Below are 24,936 nucleotides of genomic sequence, written 5' to 3'. Positions count from 1 at the left end.
TAAACCAGGCACAAGACAAAACAATTGACAGTCCTTTGTAATCTTAGCGTCGGCTGTTACACGCATAACCTGAAACAACCATAGCCGTGCCCTGCTGCCACGGCATCACTGAAGACACTCCACCAAGCTACCTGTATGTGAATTTTCTTCAGTGCTGCCAAGCCCACAGATGATGTCACCGCACACCAGCAAGCCACCAGAGCGGAGCACAGGGACACCGTGGGGCCTGTGCACAGCCGTAACCAGCCTCCCCCCCTTCTCTCTCACAGGCCTCTAGCAACATTACCCTGAGCACATGAAAATGAACTGGACGGAGGAAAACATGAAGAAATCGGAGTCCCGCTGACTCCTGCTACCTGCGTGCGAGTCACGTGGGAGCGGGGCGTGCTGCCAGACTGCCGCTCCGGTGTGGGGATGTCCCTCTCTTACCTTAGAGGGACCAACCCCACCGACCGGACTTGACGAACCGATGCTGCGCTGAGGCAGCAGCTACTTACCCGCCACACGAGGAGGACCAGGACGCCGGACTGCCGGAGGAAGCGCCGACCGGAAGTGACGCTCTGTTACCTAGGAAACGCTGACGCCGCCGGCTGTAACAGAACACTGCTGCCGTCCGTCCTCTCATGGAGAGAGGTATGAGCCAGATATAGGCCAGGACGCCCCTCCCACAAATACAGGCCAATGAATCGGCCTTGCTACTAGCGCCGCCTTCCCTATGCTGCAGAACCGAGGGGGCGTGCAAGAGGAAAGGTGGAGCCTGCATGATCAATGGATCAGTCTGTTGGAGAAGCTATTGTTTGCAGACACGCAGAGAGACGCTAAGTTTATCGTTATGTCACAGCCTGAGCCAGAGTACAGGATGAGGGCACCACCTGCATACACTTCAGGAGAACGATTGCCAGCTTCAGAGGGAGAGACATCAGCAAGCCCCGCAATGGCTAGTGTGGTACAAACAGACGGAATTTCTACCTCACTGTCTGGGGGGAAGGAGGTAAATCGCCTTTGACCAGGTAGATCTGCGGCCGACAATGCGCCTGCGCATGATCGGAGAGGTGCAGCTTATATGGCTCAGCGCAATCACGCAGCTCGTCACGTGGTGTTTCGACGACTCTATTGACCCCGCTAAAAATGCTGATCTCTGAAGCCCTGATGAAAGAGACGGGATTGCGACAAAGTGAGCGAGAGGGTCTGGTTAGTAGTGCCCAGGTACGACCAGGAAGTTTAGCCCTGCCTGCTCAGAGCTACGAGGTGGATGACAAGCTAGTTTGGGAGGCTTACCAGGAATACATGGCGCCCCACTTCTCGTATTGGCCTCGTACTTCACCCCCAATTCCAGAGGAACTTTCCTCAAACCAGAATCGTGGCGCGGAAGACCAAGTGGTACCCAGCTCAGTGGAACCATCCGGAGAAGATTCAAGGAGCCTGAACCCACTTTTACAAAGGTCTGGTTCAGGGCAAGCCCAGATTGGGTTATGGGAGTGAACAGCCTTCCGGACCATGAGAAGAAAGAAGTCTCACCGAAAGTGAACTCTAAAGACCTGTGAGTAGGCCTGTAGGCCATTCTCCAATGACTATGCCACTAGGGAGTCCTTCTTTGTTGCCCAGCATGGACTGTTGCCAGTTTCCTAGGGCACAGTGACAGTTTCCCAAGTCACTGCTCAGCCTGCTGTCCCTTTAAGGAACTTTCCAGGACCCCTTCTGGCCTGTGTTTTTCTGTCCCAGTTGCGCCTGTTTTGCGCAAATTTTTACCCTTCCTATCCCCTCTTCAGGTTGATGGGGGTTATGCAACAGGACTATCATAATGTTTAAGGACATTATTTTTTTTATGCAATTCCTATGTTTACAAGTCAACAGACTTTTTGCACTTTCCTTGTTGTGCTGCACTAAAAAGTTTTATATTCTAAAGACTTGGTTGGACTTTTCCATGGACTTTATATTATGTTTGTGAGATCAACGCCCATTTGTGTCACCGGCAAGTTCAGAAGATACACTGCATTTATGATGCTTTCATAATGTGTATTTACATAATGTGTATTTCTATTAGGTGTGTTTTCATACTGTTTGTTGTATTTATATCAGTCTGCCCTGCCTGCATGCTTTCCTCTTTATATCTTTCAGGAGACTTCGTGAAGAATGTGTCGAGGCCGACACATGAACAAGGGCGGTATGCAGCATCCCACTAGTGTACGTGGGCACTGCAAAAGCTTGTTATGTCATATGCTGCATCATGCTGTATTTCATTCTTATGTGGAATCTATGCTACCAGGCTGTCAGGTACATTTCACACATTCCACCACTAGATGGGGGTAGCACCACAGTATATATAGCACAGTTCAGGCCTAGTCAGAGAAGTTGGAGTTAGGTTTTGGAGGAAGAAGAAGATGGAGTGAGGAGCAAGGGGGAAGGAGAGGTCCCCTCTCCTCTCAGCTAAATCTTGGGCTCCATGGTCCAGAGGAGCCAATTTACATCTCAGTGTCAAGCCAGGAAAATAGTCAAAGGTGAAGTCTGTATTCTACTGTCTACTCCTCCGGAGTGTCAAGTGGATTTTGCTAAGTTTATTGTGGAAAGACAAAGGAAGGACAATAACCATTATTCTAGCCTTTGTATAAAGGTGAAGGATTTATTAGCTTCCGGCAGCCTTACCGTTATTTTAAGGACAGATCAGATATCTGTTGCATCACTTGTATGTGGAAGATAAAGACTTGAACTACCTCAACTGAGTACACAACTACCTGCTATAGCCTGAGACATAACCACATGTACAGCCTGTTACTGGGATTCATCACATCCAACCTGCATGTTCATAAGAGACTGTTTTATAACTGGATGTAAACTGTTGTCAAGATCCTGGTTACAGTAAAGTTCTTAGTTGGATTCAACCCTGCCTCATTCTTCTAACTCCATACTACAACCACTCTCATCATTTTGCACCACTAAGGTGCTGGCGTCACAACATTACCTAAATCAGGGGCCCAGTCGCACAAGCACTCAGAAACCCAATCACCATCAAGGGCACCTTGATTACCACCTGGCCGGTGTCCCCTGTAACTGAGTGTGCCCTGGAGAATCCAGTGCTGTTCTCCTCTTCACTGCACTGCTGGCCCAGGGAGAAATCTGCTAAACCGTGAGCAACCGAGGAACTGTTGTAACCTTCGGCCCACCGTGAACCTCACTCTGTTCTCCCCTGTGGACCAGCACATAGATGCATTGACATCTTGTTCTGTTTCAGTCTCTGATTGAAGATCCTGGACACTGCAGTTTTATGGACCAACCTCAGCTGTCTATGGAAATACAGTCAACCCTATGGATAAAAGTGTTATCTGCATAAAAAGAAATAAAGGTAATGGCAGGGAAGGTATATTAGTATATATATATATATATATATACTGAGGGCGAAAGTGAGGGCGAAAGTGAGGGCGAAAGTAAGGGCGAAAGTGAGGGCGAAAGTAAGGGCGAAAGTAAAGGCGAAAGTGAGGGTGAAAGTAAGGGCGAAAGTGAGGGCGAAAGTAAGGGCAAAAGTGAGGGCGAAAAAACATACTAAGGGCGAAAGTGAGGGCGAAAGTAAGGGCAAAAGTGAGGGCGAAAAAACATACTAAGGGCGAAAGTGAGGGCGAAAGTAAGGGTGAAAGTGAGGGCGAAAAAACATACTAAGGGCGAAAGTGAGGGCGAAAGTAAGGGTGAAAGTGAGGGCAAAAAAACATACTAAGGGCGAAAGTGAGGGCGGAAAAACATACTAAGGGCAAAAGTGAGGGCGAAAGTGAGGGCGAAAGTGAGGGCGAAAAACATACTAAGGGCGAAAGTGAGGGCGAAAGTGAGGGCGAGAGTGAGGGCGGAAAAACATACTAAGGGCAAAAGTGAGGGCGAAAAAACATACTAAGGGCGAAAGTGAGGGCGAAAAAACATACTAAGGGCGAAAGTGAGGGCGAAAAAACATACTAAGGGCGAAAGTAAGGGCGAAAGTAAGGGCGAAAGTGAGGGCGAAAATAAGGGCGAAAGTGAGGGCGAAAAAACATACTAAGGGCGAAAGTGAGGGCGAAAGTGAGGGCAAAAAACAAACTGAGTGCAAAAGTGAGGGCAAAAGTGAGGGAAAAAAAATAAACTAAGGGCAAAAGTGAGGGCAAAAGTGAGGGCAAAAAACAAACTAAGGGCGAAAGTGAGGGCAGAAAAACAAACTAAGGGCGAAAGTGAGGGCGAAAGTGAGGGCAAAAAACAAACTAAGGGCAAAAGTGAGGGCAGAAAAACAAACTAAGGGCGAAAGTGAGGGCAGAAAAACAAACTAAGGGCGAAAGTGAGGGCGAAAGTGAGGGCAAAAAACAAACTAAGGGCAAAAGTGAGGGCAGAAAAACAAACTAAGGGCGAAAGTGAGGGCAAAAAAACAAACTAAGGGCGAAAGTGAGGGCGAAAGTGAGGGCAAAAAACAAACTAAGGGCGAAAGTGAGGGCAGAAAAACAAACTAAGGGCGAAAGTGAGGGCAAAAAACAAACTAAGGGCGAAAGTGAGGGCAAAAAACAAACTGAGGGCAGAAAAACAAACTAAGGGCAAAAGTGAGGGCAGAAAACAAACTAAGGGCAAAAGTGAGGGCAAAAAACAAACTAAGGGCGAAAGTGAGGGCAAAAAACAAACTGAGGGCAACAAAACAAACTAAGGGCAAAAGTGAGGGCAAAAAACAAACTAAGGGCGAAAGTGAGGGCAAAAAACAAACTAAGGGCGAAAGTGAGGGCAAAAAACAAACTGAGGGCAGAAAAACAAACTAAGGGCAAAAGTGAGGGCAAAAAACAAACTAAGGGCGAAAGTGAAGGCAAAAGTGAGGGCAAAAAACAATCTAAGGGCGAAAGTGAGGGCAAACGTGAGGGGGAAAAAAAACAATCTAAGGGCAAAAGTGAGGGCAAAAAACAATCTAAGGGCAAAAGTGAGGGCAAAAAACAAACTAAGGGCAAAAGTAAGGGAGAAAAACAAACTAAGGGCGAAAGTGAGGGCAAAAAACAAACTAAGGGCGAAAGTGAGGGCGAAAAAACAAACTAAGGGCGAAAGTGAGGGCAAAAGTGAGGGCAAAAAACAAACTAAGGGCGAAAGTGAGGGCAAAAGTGAGGGTAAAAAACCAAAGTAATGGCGAAAGTGAGGGCAAAAGTGAGGGCAAAAAACAAACTAAGGGCGAAAAACAAACTAAGGGCAAAACTGAGGGCAAAAAACAAACTAAGGGCGAAAGTGAGGGCAAAAGTGAGGGCAAAAAACAAACTAAGGGCGAAAGTGAGGGCGAAAAACAAACTAAGGGCGAAAGTGAGGGCAAAAGTGAGGGCAAAAAACAAACTAAGGGCGAAAGTGAGGGCAAAAGTGAGGGTAAAAAACCAAAGTAATGGCGAAAGTGAGGGCAAAAGTGAGGGCAAAAAACAAACTAAGGGCGAAAAACAAACTAAGGGCAAAACTGAGGGCAAAAAACAAACTAAGGGCGAAACTGAGGGCAAAAAACAAACTAAGGGCGAAAGTGAGGGCAAAAAACAAACTAAGGGCGAAAGTGAGGGCGAAAAACAAACTAAGGGCGAAAGTGAGGGCAAAAAACAAACTAAGGGCGAAAGTGAGGGCGAAAAACAAACTAAGGGCGAAAGTGAGGGCAAAAGTGAGGGTAAAAAACCAAAGTAATGGCGAAAGTGAGGGCAAAAGTGAGGGCAAAAAACAAACTAAGGGCGAAAAACAAACTAAGGGCAAAACTGAGGGCAAAAAACAAACTAAGGGCGAAAGTGAGGGCAAAAAACAAACTAAGGGCGAAAGTAAGGGAGAAAAACAAACTAAGGGCGAAAGTGAGGGCAAAAGTGAGGGCAAAAAACAAACTAAGGGCGAAAGTGAGGGCAAAAGTGAGGGTAAAAAACCAAAGTAATGGCGAAAGTGAGGGCAAAAGTGAGGGCAAAAAACAAACTAAGGGCGAAAAACAAACTAAGGGCAAAACTGAGGGCAAAAAACAAACTAAGGGCGAAAGTGAGGGCAAAAAACAAACTAAGGGCGAAAAACAAACTAAGGGCGAAAGTGAGGGCGAAAGTGAGGGCAAAAAACAAACTAAGGGCAAAAAACAAACTAAGGGCAAAACTGAGGGCAAAAGTGAGGGCAAAAAAACAAACTAAGGGCGAAAGTGAGGGCGAAAGTAAGGGCAAAAAAGAAACTAAGGGCAAAAGTGAGGGCAAAAAACAAACAGGGCGAAAGTGAGGGCAAAAAACAAACTAAGGGCTAAAGTGAGGGCGAATATAAGGGCGAAAGTGAGGGCAAAAAAACATACTAAGGGCAAAAGTGAGGGCGAAAGTGAGGGCGGAAAAACATACTAAGGGCGAAAGTGAGGGCAAAAGTAAGGGCGAAAGTGAGGGTGAAAGTAAGGGCGAAAGTAAGGGCGGGAAAACATACTAAGGGCGAAAGTGAGGGCAAAAGTAAGGGCGAATGTAAGGGCGGGAAAACATACTAAGGGCAAAAGTGAGGGCGAAAGTAAGGGCGGAAAAACATACTAAGGGCGAAAGTAAGGTCGAAAGTGAGGGCGAAAGTGAGGGGGGAAAACATACTAAGGGCCGAAAGTAAGGGCAAAAGTGAGGGCGAAAGTGAGGGCAAAAGTGAGGGCGAAAGTAAGGGCGGAAAAACATACTAAGGGCGAAAGTAAGGGCGAAAGTAAGTTCGAAAGTGAGGGCGAAAGTAAGTTCGAAAGTGAGGGCGAAAGTAATGGCGAAAGTAATGGCGAAAGTAATGGTGAAAGTAATGGCGAAAGTAAGGGCAAAAGTGAGGGCGAAAGTGAGGGCAAAAGTGAGGGCAAAAGTAAGGGCGGAAAAACATACTAAGGGCGAAAGTAAGGGCGAAAGTAAGTTCGAAAGTGAGGGCGAAAGTAATGGCGAAAGTAATGGCGAAAGTAATGGTGAAAGTAATGGCGAAAGTAAGGGCAAAAGTGAGGGCGAAAGTGAGGGCAAAAGTGAGGGCAAAAGTAAGGGCGGAAAAACATACTAAGGGCGAAAGTAAGGGCGAAAGTAAGTTCGAAAGTGAGGGCGAAAGTAATGGCGAAAGTAATGGCGAAAGTAATGGTGAAAGTAATGGCGAAAGTAAGGGCAAAAGTGAGGGCGAAAGTGAGGGCAAAAGTGAGGGCAAAAGTAAGGGCGGAAAAACATACTAAGGGCGAAAGTAAGGGCGAAAGTAAGTTCGAAAGTGAGGGCGAAAGTAATGGCGAAAGTAATGGCGAAAGTAATGGTGAAGTAATGGCGAAAGTAAGGGCAAAAGTGAGGGCGAAAGTGAGGGCAAAAGTGAGGGCAAAAGTAAGGGCGGAAAAACATACTAAGGGCGAAAGTAAGGGCGAAAGTAAGTTCGAAAGTGAGGGCGAAAGTAATGGCGAAAGTAAGGGCGAAAGTGAGGGGGGGAAAACATACTAAGGGCGAAAGTAAGGGCGAAAGTGAGGGCTGAAAAACATACTAAGGGCGAAAGTGAGGGCGAAAGTAAGGGCTGAAAAACATACTAAGGGCGAAAGTGAGGGAGAAAGTAAGGGCGGAAAAACATACTAAGGGCAAAAGTGAGGGCTGTGAGGACTGTTGAAGCAGCAGAGGGATTTGTCATTTCCCCCTTGAGAGGCGTTGTCACATAATGTGACACATTGTTACTAATATAAACCCGCTTGACTTATTGAACATTTCACAGAGTGCCTACAAACATTTAAAACTTTGCTGAAATGTAGGTTACTGTTGGAAACTGGATGGCTTAAGGCATGAGTGGGAATAGAGCTCTGAAATTTCTTTTTTGGAAACAGTACATTAAATACAGCCTCAGAAGGGGTGGCAAATAATAAAATAAAAATTTTAGACCCTTGGGAAGGTGAAGGGGGTAGCTAAAAAAAAATCTTAACCAGCTACGTAGTAAAAACTGCATGTACCAAAAAAATAAAACAAAAATACATTGTATGAATAAACATACGTCCCTATATAATGCAAATATTTAACCTCCTCAGGACCGCCGTACGCAGGATTGCGTCCTGCCGGCGGTCCTGCTCTTCTGGGTGGACGCATATACGCGTCCTCCCGCGAGAGCCGAGATTTCCTGTGAACGCGCGCACACAGGCGCGCGCGCTCACAGGAACGGAAGGTAAGCGAGTGGATCTCCAGCCTGCCAGCGGCGATCGCTCGCTGGCAGGCTGGAGATCCGAATTTTTTAACCCCTAACAGGTATATTAGACGCTGTTTTCATAACAGCGTCTAATATACCTCCTACCTGGTCCTCTGGTGGTCCCTTTTGTTAGGATCGACCACCAGAGGACTCAGGTAGCTCAGTACAGTCGCACCAAACACTACACTACACTACACCCCCCCCGTCACTTATTAACCCCTTATAAACCCCTGATCACCCATGATCACCCCATATAAACTCCCTGATCACCCCCCTGTCATTGATCACCGCCCTGTCATTGATCACCCCCCTGTCAGGCTCCGTTCAGACGTCCGTATGATTTTTACGGATCCACGGATACATGGATCGGATCCGCAAAAAGCATACGGACGCCTGAATGGAGCCTTACAGGGGGGTGATCAATGACAGGCGGGTGATCACCCATATACACTCCCTGATCACCCCCTGTCATTGATAACCCCCTGTCATTGATCACCCCCCTGTCATTGATCACCCCCCTGTAAGGCTCCATTCAGACGTCCGCATGATTTTTACGGATCCATGGATACATGGATCGGATCCGCAAAACACATGCGGACGTCTGAATGGAGCCTTACAGGGGGGTGATCAATGACAGGCGGGTGATCACCCATATACACTCCCTGATCACCCCCTGTCATTGATCACCCCCCTGTAAGGCTCCATTCAGACGTCCGCATGTGTTTTGTGGATCCGATCCATGGATCCATGGATTCGTAAAAATCATGCGGACGTCTGAATGGAGCCTTAGGCCCCATGCACACGGCCGTTGTTCGCGGCCGTGTGCGGGCCGTGGAACCGCGGCCTGGATCCCTCCTGAGAGCAGGAGCGCACGGTGTCACTGGTTGCTATGACGCCGTGCGCTCCCTGCTGCAGCTGCAATACAGTAATACACTGGTATGATCTATACCAGTGTATTACTGTACTGTGCCGGCAGCAGGGAGCGCACGGCGTCATAGCAACCAGTGACGCCGTGCGCTCCTGCTCTCAGGAGGGATCCAGGCCGCGGTTCCACGGCCCGCACACGGCTGTGAAACACGGCCGTGTGCATGGGGCCTTACAGGGGGGTGATCAATGACAGGCGGGTGATCACCCACATACACTCCCTGATCACCCCCTGTCATTGATCACCCCCCTGTCATTGATCACCCCCCTGTAAGGCTCCATTCAGACGTCCGCATGTGTTTTGTGGATCCGATCCATGTATCCATGGATCCGTAAAAATCATGCGGACGTCTGAATGGAGCCTTACAGGGGGGTGATCAATGACAGGCGGGTGATCACCCATATACACTCCCTGATCACCCCCTGTCATTGATCACCCCCCTGTAAGGCTCCATTCAGACGTCCGCATGTGTTTTGTGGATCCGATCCATGTATCCATGGATCCGTAAAAATCATGCGGACTTCTGAATGGAGCCTTACAGGGGGGGTGATCAGTGACAGGGGGGTGATCACCCATATACACTCCCTGATCACCCCCTGTCATTGATCACCCCCCTGTAAGGCTCCATTCAGACGTCCGCATGTGTTTTGTGGATCCGATCCATGTATCCGTAAAAATCATGCGGACGTCTGAATGGAGCCTTACAGGGGGTGATCAATGACAGGGGGTGATCACCCATATACACTCCCTGATCACCCCCTGTCATTGATCACCCCCCTGTAAGGCTCCATTCAGACGTCCGCATGTGTTTTGTGGATATGATCCATGTATCCATGGATCCGTAAAAATCATGCGGACGTCTGAATGGAGCCTTACAGGGGGGGTGATCAGTGACAGGGGGGTGATCACCCTGATCACCCCCTGTCATTGATAACCCCCCTGTAAGGCTCCATTCAGACGTCCGCATGTGTTTTGTGGATCCGATCCATGTATCCATCGATCCGTAAAAATCATGCGGACGTCTGAATGGAGCCTTACAGGGGGGGTGATCACCCTGATCACCCCCTGTCATTGATAACCCCCCTGGAAGGCTCCATTCAGACGTCCGCATGTGATTTGCGGATCCGATCCATGGATCCGTAAAAATTATACGGACGTCTGAATGGAGCCTTACAGGGGGGTGATCAATGACAGGGGGGTGATCAGGGAGTCTATATGGGTGATCACCCCCCTGTCATTGATCACCCCCCTGTCATTGATCACCCCCCGGTCATTGATCACCCCCCTGTCATTGATCACCCCCCTGTAAGGCTCCATTCAGACATTTTTTTTGGCACAAGTTAGCGGAAATTTTTTGTTTGTTTTTGTTTTTGTTTTTTCTTACAAAGTCTCATATTCTACTAACTTGTGTCAAAAAATAAAATCTCCCATGATCTCACCATACCCCTCACGGAATCCAAATGCGTAAACATTTTTAGACATTTATATTCCAGACTTCTTCTCACGCTTTAGGGCCCCTAAAAAGCCAGGGCAGTATAAATACCCCACATGTGATCCCATTTCGGAAAGAAGACACCCCAAGGTATTCCGTGAGGGGCATATTGAGTCCATGAAAGATTGAAATTTTTGTCCTAAGTTAGCGGAAAGTGAGACTTTGTGAGAAAAAAACAAAAAAAAATCAATATCCGCTAACTTATGCAAAAAAAAAAAAATTCTAGGAACTCGCCATGCCCCTCATTGAATACCTTGGGGTGTCTTCTTTCCAAAGTGGGGTCACATGTGGGGTATTTATACTGCCCTGGCTTTTTAGGGGCCCGAAAGTGTGAGAAGAAGTCTGGGATCCAAATGTCTAAAAATGCCCTCCTAAAAGGAATTTGGGCCCCTTTGCGCATCTAGGCTGCAAAAAAGTGTCACACATGTGGTATCGCCGTACTCAGGAGAAGTTGGGGAATGTGTTTTGGGGTGTCATTTTACATATACCCATGCTGGGTGAGAAAAATATCTTGGTCAAATGCCAACTTTGTATAAAAAAATTGGAAAAGTTGTCTTTTGCCAAGATATTTTTCTCACCCAGCATGGGTATATGTAAAATGACACCCCAAAACACATTCCCCAACTTCTCCTGAGTACGGCGATACCAGATGTGTGACACTTTTTTGCAGCCAAGGTGGGCAAAGGGGCACATATTCCAAAGTGCACCTTTCGGATTTCGCAGACCATTTTTTACACATTTTGATTGCAAGGTACTTCTTACACATTTGGGCCCCTAAATTGCCAGGGCAGTATAACTACGCCACAAGTGACCCCATTTTGGAAAGAAGACACCCCAAGGTATTCCGTGAGGGGCACGGCGAGTTTCTAGAATTTTTTATTTTTTGTCACAAGTTAGCGGAAAATGATGATTTTTCTTTTTTTTTCTTTTTTCCTTACAAAGTCTCATATTCCACTAACTTGCGACAAAAAATAAAAAATTCTAGGAACTCGCCATGCCCCTCACGGAATACCTTGGGGTGTCTTCTTTCCAAAATGGGGTCACTTGTGGCGTAGTTATACTGCCCTGGCAATTTAGGGGTCCATATGTGTGAGAAGTACTTTGCAATCAAAATCTGTAAAAAATGACCGGTGAAATCCGAAAGGTGCACTTTGGAATATGTGCCCCTTTGCCCACCTTGGCATCAAAAAAGTGTCACACATCTGGTATCGCCGTACTCAGGAGAAGTTGGGGAATGTGTTTTGGGGTGTCATTTTACATATACCCATGCTGGGTGAGAGAAATATCTTGGCAAAAGACAACTTTTCCCATTTTTTTATACAAAGTTGGCATTTGACCAAGATATTTTTGTGCACCTGTATTGAGAACAGAGCCCCGAAAGTGAAGGAGAGCGCACTGCGCATGCGCAGCTGCACTCCATGAATTTCTATAGGGCCGCCGAAAATAGCCGAGCGCTGGCTTGGCTATTGCCGTCTGCCCCATAGAAATTAATGGGAGCATGGGCCGTCCATTCACTTCTATGGGAGAGGCGGGGATTAGCGCTTGGTGGTGGACGGCCCCCGGGAAATCTGGGGTCCTCCAGCCACAGCGCTCCCCGCTCCGTTCTTAATATAGGTGATAGGACCTGCACCTATCAGACAATGGGGGCATGTCCTAGTGATATGCCCCCATTGTCTAAGATGGGAATACCCCTTTAAAGGACTGCCCTAAGTAAACACCATTCATATATCAGTTGGCTAATAACTAATTGGTCCTACATCCCATGTTTTATGGTTCTGAAATGGAAATGAGAATGGAAATGACATTTCCAGGCTTCGAATTTTTAGATTTTGAAATAATAATTATTTTAACACTTGCGTCATTGCATGTCCGCTATGGTCCTATCACATATTGTATGTATAGGAATGTAGTAAAAAATTTTTTTTCAAAAGGTCCCTAAGTACCCCCCATCTGTACCTAAAGGTCGACTCCAGGGGCGAAAATATTACCATAATGGATGGACACATATATAGCTGTCATCACACACCTCCCACATCAGATGGGTTTTGGTTTTAGTGTTTGCACTTAAATCTCCCAACCCAAAAGGGGTATTCTGGCCACTGGATAGAGCTGCACTCAGCTTTTTTTTATCAGTGTCATAGACTTTAATTGACGTGACAAAGAAGGGATCCCAGTCAATAGATAGCACTGTACTCAGGCTTTTCCATAGACTTTGAATGCAGTGGCAGTACACATTCTTGACCCCTATGCCATGGTCTTGCATTATGGGTTGAAAACGGGATCTAGAATTTATCACCTGTCCAGTGAAAATTGAGTCTTAAAAGGGGTCGTGTGATGAAACATATTCTGCGTTTTTCAAACCAGCACCTGGATGTGAATACTTCTGTAATTACATGTAATAAAAAATTTGGCATAACCGGTGAACTATTCAATAACATGCATCTGTATAGCGCCACCTGCTGCTTGTTTTTTTCCTTATTTTTTGTCTGTCTCACTAAGCTGGTGGAACCCTCTCAGCTCAAATCTTGCCACCAGCCATATATTCTGTTGAAAGCTGTGGCAGTTACCGGGAGAGAGCTGCAGCAGAAAGTACACACCCCCGAGCTGCCAGGCTGAAGAGAATCTAGCAGAGCAATTGGAGCAGTAAATGTAAGGATTAGTGATGAACAAAGTATATAAAAATTCAATTTGTCTGTTTCGCACAATTTTACAAAATAATCTGCTTTGTGACAAATTATTTCGCTTTACCGGATCACACGTTTCTTTGTAAGTAGTGGGTGCGTTGCCTCTGTCCTTATACCCCTCAGATGCTGAGTTCATACATGATTGCGGCATCTGATATTAATAACTGAGTGTACAATAATAAAAAATAAAAAAATGTCATCCATTTGCTCGTGATGTGCCAACCGCCGCCATTTTGCTTGAAGGTCTGGTGCGAAATCTTGATGTAATCAAGCAGGCCGACGTGGTGACGTTAGAAGTCACCGCGCACGGGATTTCGGCTGAGATCTTCAAGCAAGATAGTGGTGGACGGCCCATTGTGAGCAAATGGATCAGGTATTATTATTATTATTATTTTTTTTCACTATTTCTGGTTAAATCGATTCGCGTCAGTGATTCGCATCGAATCTAATTTATCCTGAAATTCTCTAAAATTATTGAAGATCTCTGGACCCATGTGCGATACAGGGCTGGTTCTAATTGTGTTAGAAAAGTATTGTCATGTACTGTATGATGTCTGATTTAAATTTTTTACATCAGTCATGACACATCCCCTTTAAAGGGCATCTGTCAGCAGATTTGCACCTATGACACTGGCTGACCTGTTACATGTGCACTTGGCAGCTGAAGGCATCTGTGTTGATCCCATGTTCATATGTGCCCGCATTGCTGAGAAAAATAAATATTTTATATATGCAAATGAGCCTCTAGGAGCAACGGGGGCATTGTCATTACACCTAGAGGCTCAGCTCTCTCTGCAACTGCCGCACCCTATATACTTTGATTGATAGGACCAGGCAGTGTGAATGCAATCACAGTTGCCTGGTCCAGTTATTCATAATGGAGAGGACGCGGCAGCTGCAGAGAGAGCAGAGCCTCTAGGTGTATTTGCATATATTAAAACATCATTTTTCTCAGCAATCTGGACACATATCAACATGGGACCAGCACAGATGCCTTCAGCTGCCAAGCGCACATGTAACAGGTCATCCAGTGTCATAGGTGCAAATCTGCTGACAAATTCCCTTTAAGGAAGAAACCCCCTTTTAAGACTTAATCTAAGACTGTGAAAACACTTGGGATTTTCTTCTTAAAGGGAACCTGTCACCAGTTTTATGGTGTCCTAACTAAGGGCAACATAAATAAGTGACTGATTCTTTTAGCAAAATGCTGGGTCACTTTCTTTAATTGACCCAGTCAATCTGCCAACATCTTGTATTGAAAAGCTCCAGCTGATAATAATGAGTCCTGAATATTCATGAGCTCCTGGCTCTCCCCGCCCACCTGCTGCTGATTGACAGTTTGTTTCCATATGAATCAGCAGCAGGTGGGCAGGGGAGTGGCTATAGCTCTGAATTAAATATACGCTGGACTCAATGACATCACGCCGGACTCAAATCAGCTCATTAGCATGTGGCATGCGGCATTTTTGTGTGTATATTATGAGGTAACCATCTGTCACACCAGTAAGTGAATACATCTAAGGCAATTTTTAGTAGTTAATGATTGTATATAATTAGTTAGATTATAATCAAATATCCACATGACAGGTTCCCTTTAATAATTGCTTACAAATATTGCATTCAAATATTGATTTCAGTTACATTCATGCATGAATAATGTAGGACTATGCTTGAATTTGTTTTACTGGAGACAAACGCTGGTTATTTCCTATGTAATATATTGTCTTTATTATATGTTCCTCACTTATTCACTCAGATGTACTGAATGTCAAAGTAAAACAATGAGCGTTATATTTATGGGCTGTACACATGGCTTGGTTACTGTCACAATCCTCCGGAGAGTCTTGACACAAGTAGTAAATAATACTGAAGACAGCTGTTTTACTAGCGGTTTTCTGGTCCTCCATCCATTATGTGATGTGAGTGGCATTTATATTACCTCTCTCTGTTCTCTAAAATTCATAAGATAGTTAACCCGGAGGACTCTGCCCTGTTATTAATACCTTGCACGCCGTTGTTGGAAAACTCTGTTCTTCACTGGAGGCTATCACATTGACTATGTGCCACATTGTCTTGGGATCAATGGTGTATTGCAAAATATAGAGCGGCATAAGCATTAAAACAAGATTACAAATTGCTGTAGACATGAAATAAGCTTTATAAGTATTATAGGATTCACACAAAGTCATATCAATACTGTATTTCAGAACCCATGATAAAAACCTTGAATTGACCAAAAAAAAAAACCAGAAAAACTGCATGTGTCAACCCGGCCAAACACTTACCGAACACAATAACACTGAGGAAATTGGACAAGGAGTTAGAAGGGTTTTCCAGCATTGTATATTGATGCCTAATCCACTGCACTGTCTGCTATACTCCCTACCACTGACATGGTGTGGCTAATGGACAGTTCGACAGTCATAAGACCAAAAATGGTCACCCTCACTTGTCTGTGAAGGTTCTCATTTATCCAGGTCATGGTATATCTGTAAAGAATAAATCAAGGCAACTGGACGCACTGTAGATTTCTTGAAAACGTTTCACTCGTTCTTCCAATGAGCTTTCTCAATTCTGAGTGACCGTACAAGAATTTTCTGGGAATAAATATGTAACTGAATCAACATCTGGTAATTATACCCAGCATGGAGTCAGAGGTCATTATACCCAGCATGGGGTCAAAGGTGTTGATTCAATTATCCTAATTGAAGGCAGTAGGTGATAAAGACTTCCCAGAAAAAGGTGTCAAGACAGCATTGTATGTGGCAGACAATAGATGTCTAACCCCCCACCTCTATTCAAACTTGGCTTCTCCATTTTTACGTAGATGGCCTCCATCACACCTCGTTTGTACCAATCGGCCTCCTTATCCAAAACACGTACTTGGCTGTCTTCAAAGGTGTGACCTGTTTCTTTTAGATGTAAGTACACGGCTGAATCTTGACCAGACGTTTTGGGTATAATTACCAGATGTTGATTCAGTTACATATTTATTTCCAGAAAATTCTTGTACGGTCACTCAGAATTGAGAAAGCTCGTTGGAAGAACGAGTGAAACGTTTTCAAGAAATCTACAGTGAGTCCAGTTGCCTTGAATTTATTCTTTACAGATACACCCTCACTTGGATTGTCCTGGACATCAATAAATGAACAGAACTTTAGCTCTGATTGGAGAATGCGGAGTGACTTCTACTGCGTGTGGGTTCCCCAAATCCCCTGCCCTTGTAGCCTCCTGCCATAGTCAAAGACTGTGGGATGAGTTTATAATTTTCCAGAATACATAAAAATCCATAGTCTGGAAAGTGATACAAATGCAAGAATATAAAGAGGCAAGGAGAATATTTGATGGTTTAACATTGAGATGGTTTCATTGAATGTATGTAAGAAGAGATAAACAGGAGCATTTCATCAGACACAGCTCAGCGCCGTTAATGAGCAAGCTGAAATATATTTTATGGAGACAATGGATTTTCTTTTGATGATGTGAACTGGAACTGCAGCTTTCATGTTTTTGTTAAATGCCAAGCCCACATAAATTCATGTGTTTGATCCCTTCCCTTTCAAATTGCCTAAATGAAATGATTGCTATAATTTGTTATTTTCTGTTATTCCTTCAAATAACCTACTTTAGGAAAGTGTAATACAATCATAAAGTATAGGACATAGCTATTAGGCAGTGTTACCCAGCTTAACCTCTTATACTGAAGATATTACGTGTCATTTAAAGCTCCACTTCCAGTATGATAGAAAATTGGATACATAGCAACTCCCAAACATTGCCATTAGAGATGAGCGAATCGAATCCCACAAAGTGGAATTCGATCCCAATTTCAGGATAAATGGGATTCACCTAGAAGCTGAATTTCCTCATGCTTCGTGTAAGTGAATTGATTTAACCTGAAATAGGGTAAAAAAATAAAAGAATCATACTTACCTCCTCCATTTGCTCATGACGGTCCGCCATCCGCCATCTTGATTAAAGTTCTCTGCCAAAAACCAGTGCCTTCAAGCAAGATGGTGGCGGCCAGCCCATCACTAGCAAATGGAGGGAGTAAGCTTGATTTAATATTTTTTTTAATATTAAAAACAGTGTAAAATTACAGTCATCATACAATACACTCAATCATGTATGAACGCGGCATCTTAGGGGTACAATGACAGGGAAAGGCGCTATCGCAGCTCCCTGTCATTGCACCCACTACTTACAAAAAAATGCGCTTTGAGACAAAGTAATTAGTCACAAAGCAAATTTTTTTGTAAAATTCTGCGAATCAGCCGAACCGAACTTTTGAAAAATTCGCTCATCTCTAATTGCCATATTATAAGAATCATTATCTTTGGTTGTGGTTGTGTTCAAATTATTGTCTCAACAAAGTTGCATTATAGCATGAGCTAAAGGAACTGGTGCCCAATTGCTGGACAGTAGATTAATCATTTAACAAGTCAGTCTGTAATTGGACCTGTCACCTCTCCTACGATGACTGCTTTAGTAAGGCTAGGGCTACATTCAAGCCTAACTTCTTGAACTCCTCTTGTAATAACAATTCTGGAAGATCTATTCCTATGACTATATGTTGTGCCATTCATTTATTATTCCTGAATGAATTGCCTATAGTTTGCAATGAAGGTCCAGATGGGTGTTACCAGTTGGGAGTGTGCCCCTACACAGTCTGACACTAGCTGCAATGATTGGATAACGTCATTCTGTGCAGGGACACCACCCCAACTAGTAACACCCGGTTGGACCTTCAATGGAATCTGCTAGTAATTAATTCATAACTTTTAACAGAAATAATAAAGAAATGGCATATCATAGAGTCAAATGAATAGATGCGAGGAGAGTGTACAGATCCTCTTTAAGTCACTATTTAACAGGACACTAACTGCTGTGCACAGTTGTCTATCTATCATCTTTCTTAATAATTTTTATAATTATATTGCTTTATATACTTCAAACATACACCACAGCGCTGTATAAACAGAAGGTTTATGTACAAACATAGTCATACATTACATAGCAAGAAACAGGTCAACAATTAGAAGAGGAATGATGGCCCTGCTCGTCAGGGGGCAGATATAAACTGGGGACCTCTCAATCTGCAGTTGAATGCTCTACCAGTAAGCTAAACCCCCAATAAGCTTCATGTCTACCTTCCTGTTTTACCGTGAATTCTGAGATCCGGGAAAAAAAATAGGCTTGACAAGGCTTCTGTGCATGAAAGGTTCGCTAAACTATGTTGAAATACTCTATAGATACAAAGGATATCATGCAGAGTAAAGTAAGTAACAGTCACCTAGGCCGTGAACAAATGAGCAAGTTCCCCATCAACCAGTTCCCAACATGGCATCTAGCCACTGCCCATATGATATAAAGAGAGGTGGTAATCACAAAACACATCTTACCCTGATTATTTCCACAATGGAGCTGAGCGCTTTGTTTACTTACATATAGGTTTATAATTTCTAGCTTCTTGACTCCTCCTATCCATCCCTAAAGGTCTTCAGTGTGCTTTATCATGTACAGTTGCCTCATTCCTTTAGAATGTGGCCTATTACAAGGAGCACCAGTCCTGATAACTGTAGACCATTAAGGACCTGTATATGCTAACTAACTCACTACATTATAAGGAATATCACTACATTAAAAGGGTTGAGAATAATTCAAGCAAAAGAACCCCTAAAAATAAACATTCCTACACACTTCTGCTGTCACTTCCAGCATTTCCAAAGTGGCCCATGGTTTGCTACATCTTAAAGGGACCAGTCTAGGACAACTGGTCAGTGCTTAGTCTGTATCTAATCACATCTAATATATAAAGCTGAGTGTATGTGTGTGTATGTCTGCTAAAGGAATCTGTACCGTCACATTTACAATTACAAAATTTGGCTCTCAGGTACATCATGTGTCCGGGAAGGTTTTAGACCAGGTCTCAGCTCTCTAGGATGTACCGTTTCTGAGATATTACCAAAAAATGCATTAACCAATAGAAGCTTAGTCACATGAACCTTATCAGCCAATAGAAGCTCGCAGGTCCTCCAGCCTCCACATACACAGTTTTACTCCAGGTTTCCATAACAACCCAGCCATTTTTCTTCACTGTTGTAGGAGAGCTTTAAAGGAAATCTGTCACAAGGATAATCGCTATTGAAATAAAGCCATGGCCTAATAGCACTTATTACCTCATTTCAAGATGTGCCTTTGTTCCAGCAATAGATGTTTTTATCCTCTGAAAATCCAGTTTATTTGGTATGAAAATAAGCCAGTAAGGTGCCCAGAGGGGCGTCACTCTTGCAGAAAGGAGCCCAGACACGCCCCCTGCCACAATGTGCACACCCTCAAAAGACTTAAAACCTCGCCCCCAGGTCCCACTAAGCCACGCCCCCTCCTGAGCCAACGGGGATTGAAAAAATGAAGGTAAAAATCAACTTCTGTCAGCTGCAGGGGTGGGAGGGAGGGTGACTTTCTCCCTGCAGCTTACACTCAGACACCACAGTGCTGCTGTCTTAGAGTGAGCTGTTCAAAAGAACACACCCCTGATCTGGTTAGGCCACGCCTCCTCCCACTCCTCAGCCTGACAGGGATTAAAAAAATGAAGGTAAAAATCAACTTCTGTCAGCTGCAGAGGTGGGAGGGATGGTGACTATCTCCCTGCAGCTTACACTCAGACAGTACAGTGCTGCTGTATTAGAATGAGCTGTTCAAAAGGACACGTCCCCAATCCAGTAAAGGTCCAATTTTAAGGGACGGGGCACTGTGGGGGGGTCAGTGTTAAGGGGTGGGGGGCTGTGGAGGTCACTGTTTTGGGGGCGGGGTGCTGTAGATGTCACTGTTATAGTGGATAGTGTTGATATCTTTTAATGACACACACAAACATTAAATGAAATAGATGAAATATACCCAAGCGAAGCCGGGTCCTTCTGCTAGTTTAATTATATAAACCAGGCATGCTCAACCTGCGGCCCTCCAGCTGTTGCAAAACTACAACTCCCAGCATTCCCGGACAGCATACAGCTATCAGCCTACAGCAGAGCATGGTGGGAGTTGTAGTTTTACAATAGCTGGAGGGCCGCAGGTTGAGCATGCCTGATATAAACCACTGTAAGTCTATAGCCCTGCTCCTCATGCACAGCTGTGCTGTGGAGTCCTGTCACATTAATCCCAAATTCAATGGCAATAGAAACTCTTGGGTGCACACTGTACCTCGCTGTCCTTTTTTATCTTACTTAGGCCTCATGCACAAGACCGTTGTGTGTTTTGCGGTCCGCAAATTGCGGATCCGCAAAACACGGATGGTGTCCGTGTGCATTCCGCAACTTGCGGAACGCCATGGACAGCCATTAATATAACTGTTTATTCTTGTCCACAAAACGGACAAGAATAGGACAGGTTATATATTTTTTGCGGACCACGGAACAGAACAACGGATGCGGACAGTACACGGAGTGCTGTCCGTATCTTTTGCGGCCCCATTAAAGTGAATGGGTCCACATCCAAGCCGCAAAAACTGCGGCTCGGATGCGGACCAAAACAACGTTCGTGTGCATGAGGCCTTAGAGGCACAATAATGTTCAAGAAGAAGATGTTTATTTTTTTTTCTCATTGAATTTATACATTCTGGAGGCATTGTACCTCACAAACCTCCTGCACCAAGCTATGGTACAGTGTCAACAGGCGCCTCATGTTAAAATATATTGTAGGTTCCACTTGTGCCATGGACAGCATACTGTATGTTCATGTGAATGAGGCCTCTAAATATTTTTTTACTGAAATGAAAACTTTTTAACTTCCACAGTAACCCAGTTTCTCCTTCTGCAGCTCGTCACCAGCTATTGTATGTTTGTCCATTAGATCTCCATACATAACGTAGACTACATATTGTAATGCTGTTAATCATGGGTTGCCTGTCTAATACAGTATTGTCACCTGAGGATATGACCTGTATTTCCATTCATATTTTCAGCTACAAATCTATTATGTTAACTCCCAGAATGCATTTAGCAAATTCTGTCTCCCTTGTCCTGGAAACTAAGCCACGTAGTCCTCGTATGACTCACTATCTCAGTTTCATTGAATTCATTTTGGGTCATAAACTAGAACATATTTTTCTCTGATCTGTTAATTACATAAAGTATAAGGAACAATATGTCTCTAATTATCAACACGTATTTCTTCTTAACATTTCATAGTACAAGGTGTAAAAATATGACAATTCTAGAAAAAATGTGACATCAGTAGAACGAATACTTGAAATCATAACAGGAGGCAAAAAGGAAAGAAATCCATTAAAAGTAAATTGTAATAAGTGATGTATAAATTTGAAACATCTCTATAATACAAGAATCGGTATAAATAAATATAAGCACAATCAACAATTATTTGTTTTGTGCCTGAACTCCAGTATATACCAGTAATGGTAAATCTAGCTAAAGGAATGAATATGGCACCTTTATTGTGAAAAAAAAACAGACATACAGGGGCACATTTATTAAGACTGGTGTTTTAGATGCCAGTCTTAATAAAGCACTAAACTAGCTGTTGCGTCGATATCTGCGCCTGAAATACGCCTAATTTAGGCATATTTCAGGATAGTAAATTACCCCACAGTGTCTTGAAAAATAATTCCTACCCCTTGAACTTTTCTACATTTTTTCACATTACACCCACAAACCTAAGTGTATTTTATTGGGATTTTATATGATAGACCAACACAGAGTAGCAAGTATGTGTGAAGTGAAAAGAAAATGATACATGGTGTCTCAGCACCCCTGAGACAACACTTCGTATGACAACCTTTCACTGCAATTACAGCTGCAGATCTTCTAAAGTATGTCTACCAGCTTTGCACATCTCAATGCTGAAATTTTTGCCCATTTTTCTTTGCAAAACAGTGCAAAATAGATCAAGCTCAGTCAGACTGGATGAAGAGCATCTGTAAACAGCAATTTTCAAGTCTTGCCGCAGATTCTCATCCCAATGGTGACAATGGTGTCACCAATCTAGATGGCATCTTAGTGTTTTTGAATTAAAGGGATATTGATGTCACCAATTTTGGATGACGTGCTATCTGACAATTGACAATGTGCATCCATGATTATAATTAGGAGATAGATTGATCATTGCATGACCTCTCTCTGAATTTCTGTTCAAGTTCCTGCTTGGTTCAACCACTGCCTCTCTCATCATTCCACTTCTCCTCTTCATTGCACCTTACAGTGCTGGCGTCATGAACACAGGGGCCAAACCGCAAAAGCACATTATACCAATTACCATCAAGGGCACCTCAACCAACATCTGGCTGGTGTTCCCTGCAACAGAGAGTGTCCCGGAGGATTCTGTGCTGTCTTCCCATCCACTGCACTGCCGGTCCCAAGGGACAACTAAACTGTGAGTACTACTATCCTCGGCACCTTATCACTAGTACGCTAACACTCTCATCCTCCATAGGGAGCCCCGGCATGCTGCATGAAATTTGGCGTCACTACGAACAGGATATAAAATCCTCTGCGCCTTATGCGAACTATATAAAGAGCAGGATAATTAAAAACACCTCTGTGCCTTTACTGTACACCGTGTATTGACCATATCCATTGCCTAGTTGAGAGACTTTATATGTGCTGAAATACAAACATCTTTATTAAGAGGCAGAATTGCTTAAATCACGTGAAAGTTGCAGGGTGATACTGTGGAAGACCCCTACTGTCGATTGCATCGTTAAAAATGGGAAAATTGCATACTTTTGTGTCAGTACAACTGATTGCTGTCAGTGAAAGGACTTTTCTATGCATCTAAAATGGCCGCCTGAAGCATCTTTATTAATTTGTTCTGCGTCATCACTGTGGAAGAAGTGGTGACACCCCCATCTAGAAGCGGGAAAATTGAACGCCGCCCCTTGAAAGTGCGGGAAAATAATTCTGACTGCACCACAAGATGCCTAACATGGATTACAATGTCTGCACCTCCCCCCTTATGCAAGTGAACCTAGGGGGCGGGCCAGAGAAAAGGCAGAGTTTGTGTGACGATTGGACATTCTTACTTGATTGTAATACTGCAGATGCTATTGTACCAGACCCACTGCAAAGATAGAGACTGGAGAGGCTGACATATACCAGACACAGGATCCGCCCCCAAGCAGAAATCCTTGGAGACTTGGAGGCTTTCGCATTCTACGGGGTCTCGACCCGAGGTCCTGTCGCCAAGAATCTCCCCTGGTGGCTGGTGCCTGTCATTGTAGTTCCTGAAGAAGAGGACACTTATTTGTAAGTAGGCCAAACAAAAACAAAATATATATTTCTGCCGCACGTAGAACTTGTGCTTGTTGCACCCCCTAGGGGCAGTTACTCAAGTCACTACCAAAGACCATGGCGTTTTTCATAGCAACCTTACTCAGGATTACCTGCTGGACTTGCAGCAGAGCAAAGCCATAAAAATGTCCCTTTTGTGCATTTTTTGTTTTTGCTCCATTATGCAACATTTTAAACTATGTACCCAGAAGGACATTTTCTGTGATTGTTTTATGCTATATTCATGTTTACAACACCAAAACTTTTTGCACTTTAACCCTTCTTACTACAAATGCTTTACCTCAATGTTGAGTTGGACTTTGCACACTATGGACTTTTGCTATGGACTGCATTACTTGTTTTTAAACCTACGCCCAGTTTTGTCACCGTCAAGCAAAGAAAAGAGAACAACGCCCATTTTTCCCTTTGCTCCAAAGTATCTAACATGTGATATTTTGTTAATGTGTATTTATATGCCACCTCTTTTATGCACTTGAATGTACTGGATTAGCTTCAAAAATAATATATAATGTAATACTAAACTTTGAAGTATATATGGGTGTGGCACATGTTTTGGCGTTTTCCAGGTGATGGCAAGGAGATCCACAGCAACTAGCAAACCTAAAAAATCAAGGCCGACTTTATTTAAAGCAGTGGGTAATGTAGTGTCCCACTCCTGTGTGTATGGTCCACTCCAAATTGTTGTGTAATATGATGTTATATTATACTATTTCTTTGTCTATGCTGCTAAATCCATATTTCAGGTGTGTAACCTGCACTACATACTTTTCACTAACACACTACTTATATAGTGCAGACGCAGGAAGTGAAAGAGGAGTAGAGAATAGGAGTGGAGGAGTTAGGAGACAGGTGAGGAATCAGTCTTGTCTCTGTCCCCCTGGGCCTTGCCCAGGAGAACTAACTGGTTTCAACCATTGAGTCCAAAGATTAGGACTATAGGATCCTGCACTGTAGAGTACCCTTCTGGGGTATCAAGTGGATTATGACTTTGAAGACCACAACCTTTTCAAATAATGAAGCAGAGTGTTTGCCTGCCATGAAGGAGATCGCCCTTGGATTGTTGGATCATTGACCTAAAGATTATATTGACAAAGGAAGGAAACTGTCATATATCAGACTCCAGATTCCTTTGCATAAGGTGGAGAGATTCTAGGCTTCTGGCAGCTCCACCATAATCAAGGACAGAAAGGCCATCTGTCAGAATACTCATTTACAGAGGATCTAAACTAATAGTGAAAGGTTGAGGGATCAGATCAAGACCAGGAACCAAACACAAGTAAGAACATCATCCTTCACTCAAGTAGGCTGCAGGTAACCTATGCACTTCACCATAAGTAGCCTGCTAATTTGGATTTTGCAGCTTTACCCCTTTTTGCCATCTGTATGAAAGACAAAGTGATGTTATTGGATGCCTTACTACAT

At 44.0% G+C, this 24,936-nt stretch overlaps 1 long non-coding RNA gene across 1 annotated transcript in view; it reads left to right on the top strand.

The window, feature by feature from the left end:
• LOC122944916 overlaps nt 1-24,233 on the top strand; it is a 61,899-nt gene extending 37,666 nt beyond the window's left edge. Inside the window, exon 2 of the long non-coding RNA XR_006391070.1 lies at nt 22,427-24,233. This is a non-coding gene — a long non-coding RNA (uncharacterized LOC122944916). The remainder of the gene's footprint in view (nt 1-22,426) is intronic.
• Nucleotides 24,234-24,936: the final 703 nt, after the last annotated feature.

This window comes from Bufo gargarizans, chromosome 8 (assembly GCF_014858855.1).
Source record: "Bufo gargarizans isolate SCDJY-AF-19 chromosome 8, ASM1485885v1, whole genome shotgun sequence".
Classification (NCBI taxonomy): Eukaryota; Metazoa; Chordata; class Amphibia; order Anura; family Bufonidae; genus Bufo; species Bufo gargarizans.
Note: the sequence above shows the minus strand (reverse complement) of the source record. Positions and strands in the feature narration are given on the sequence as shown.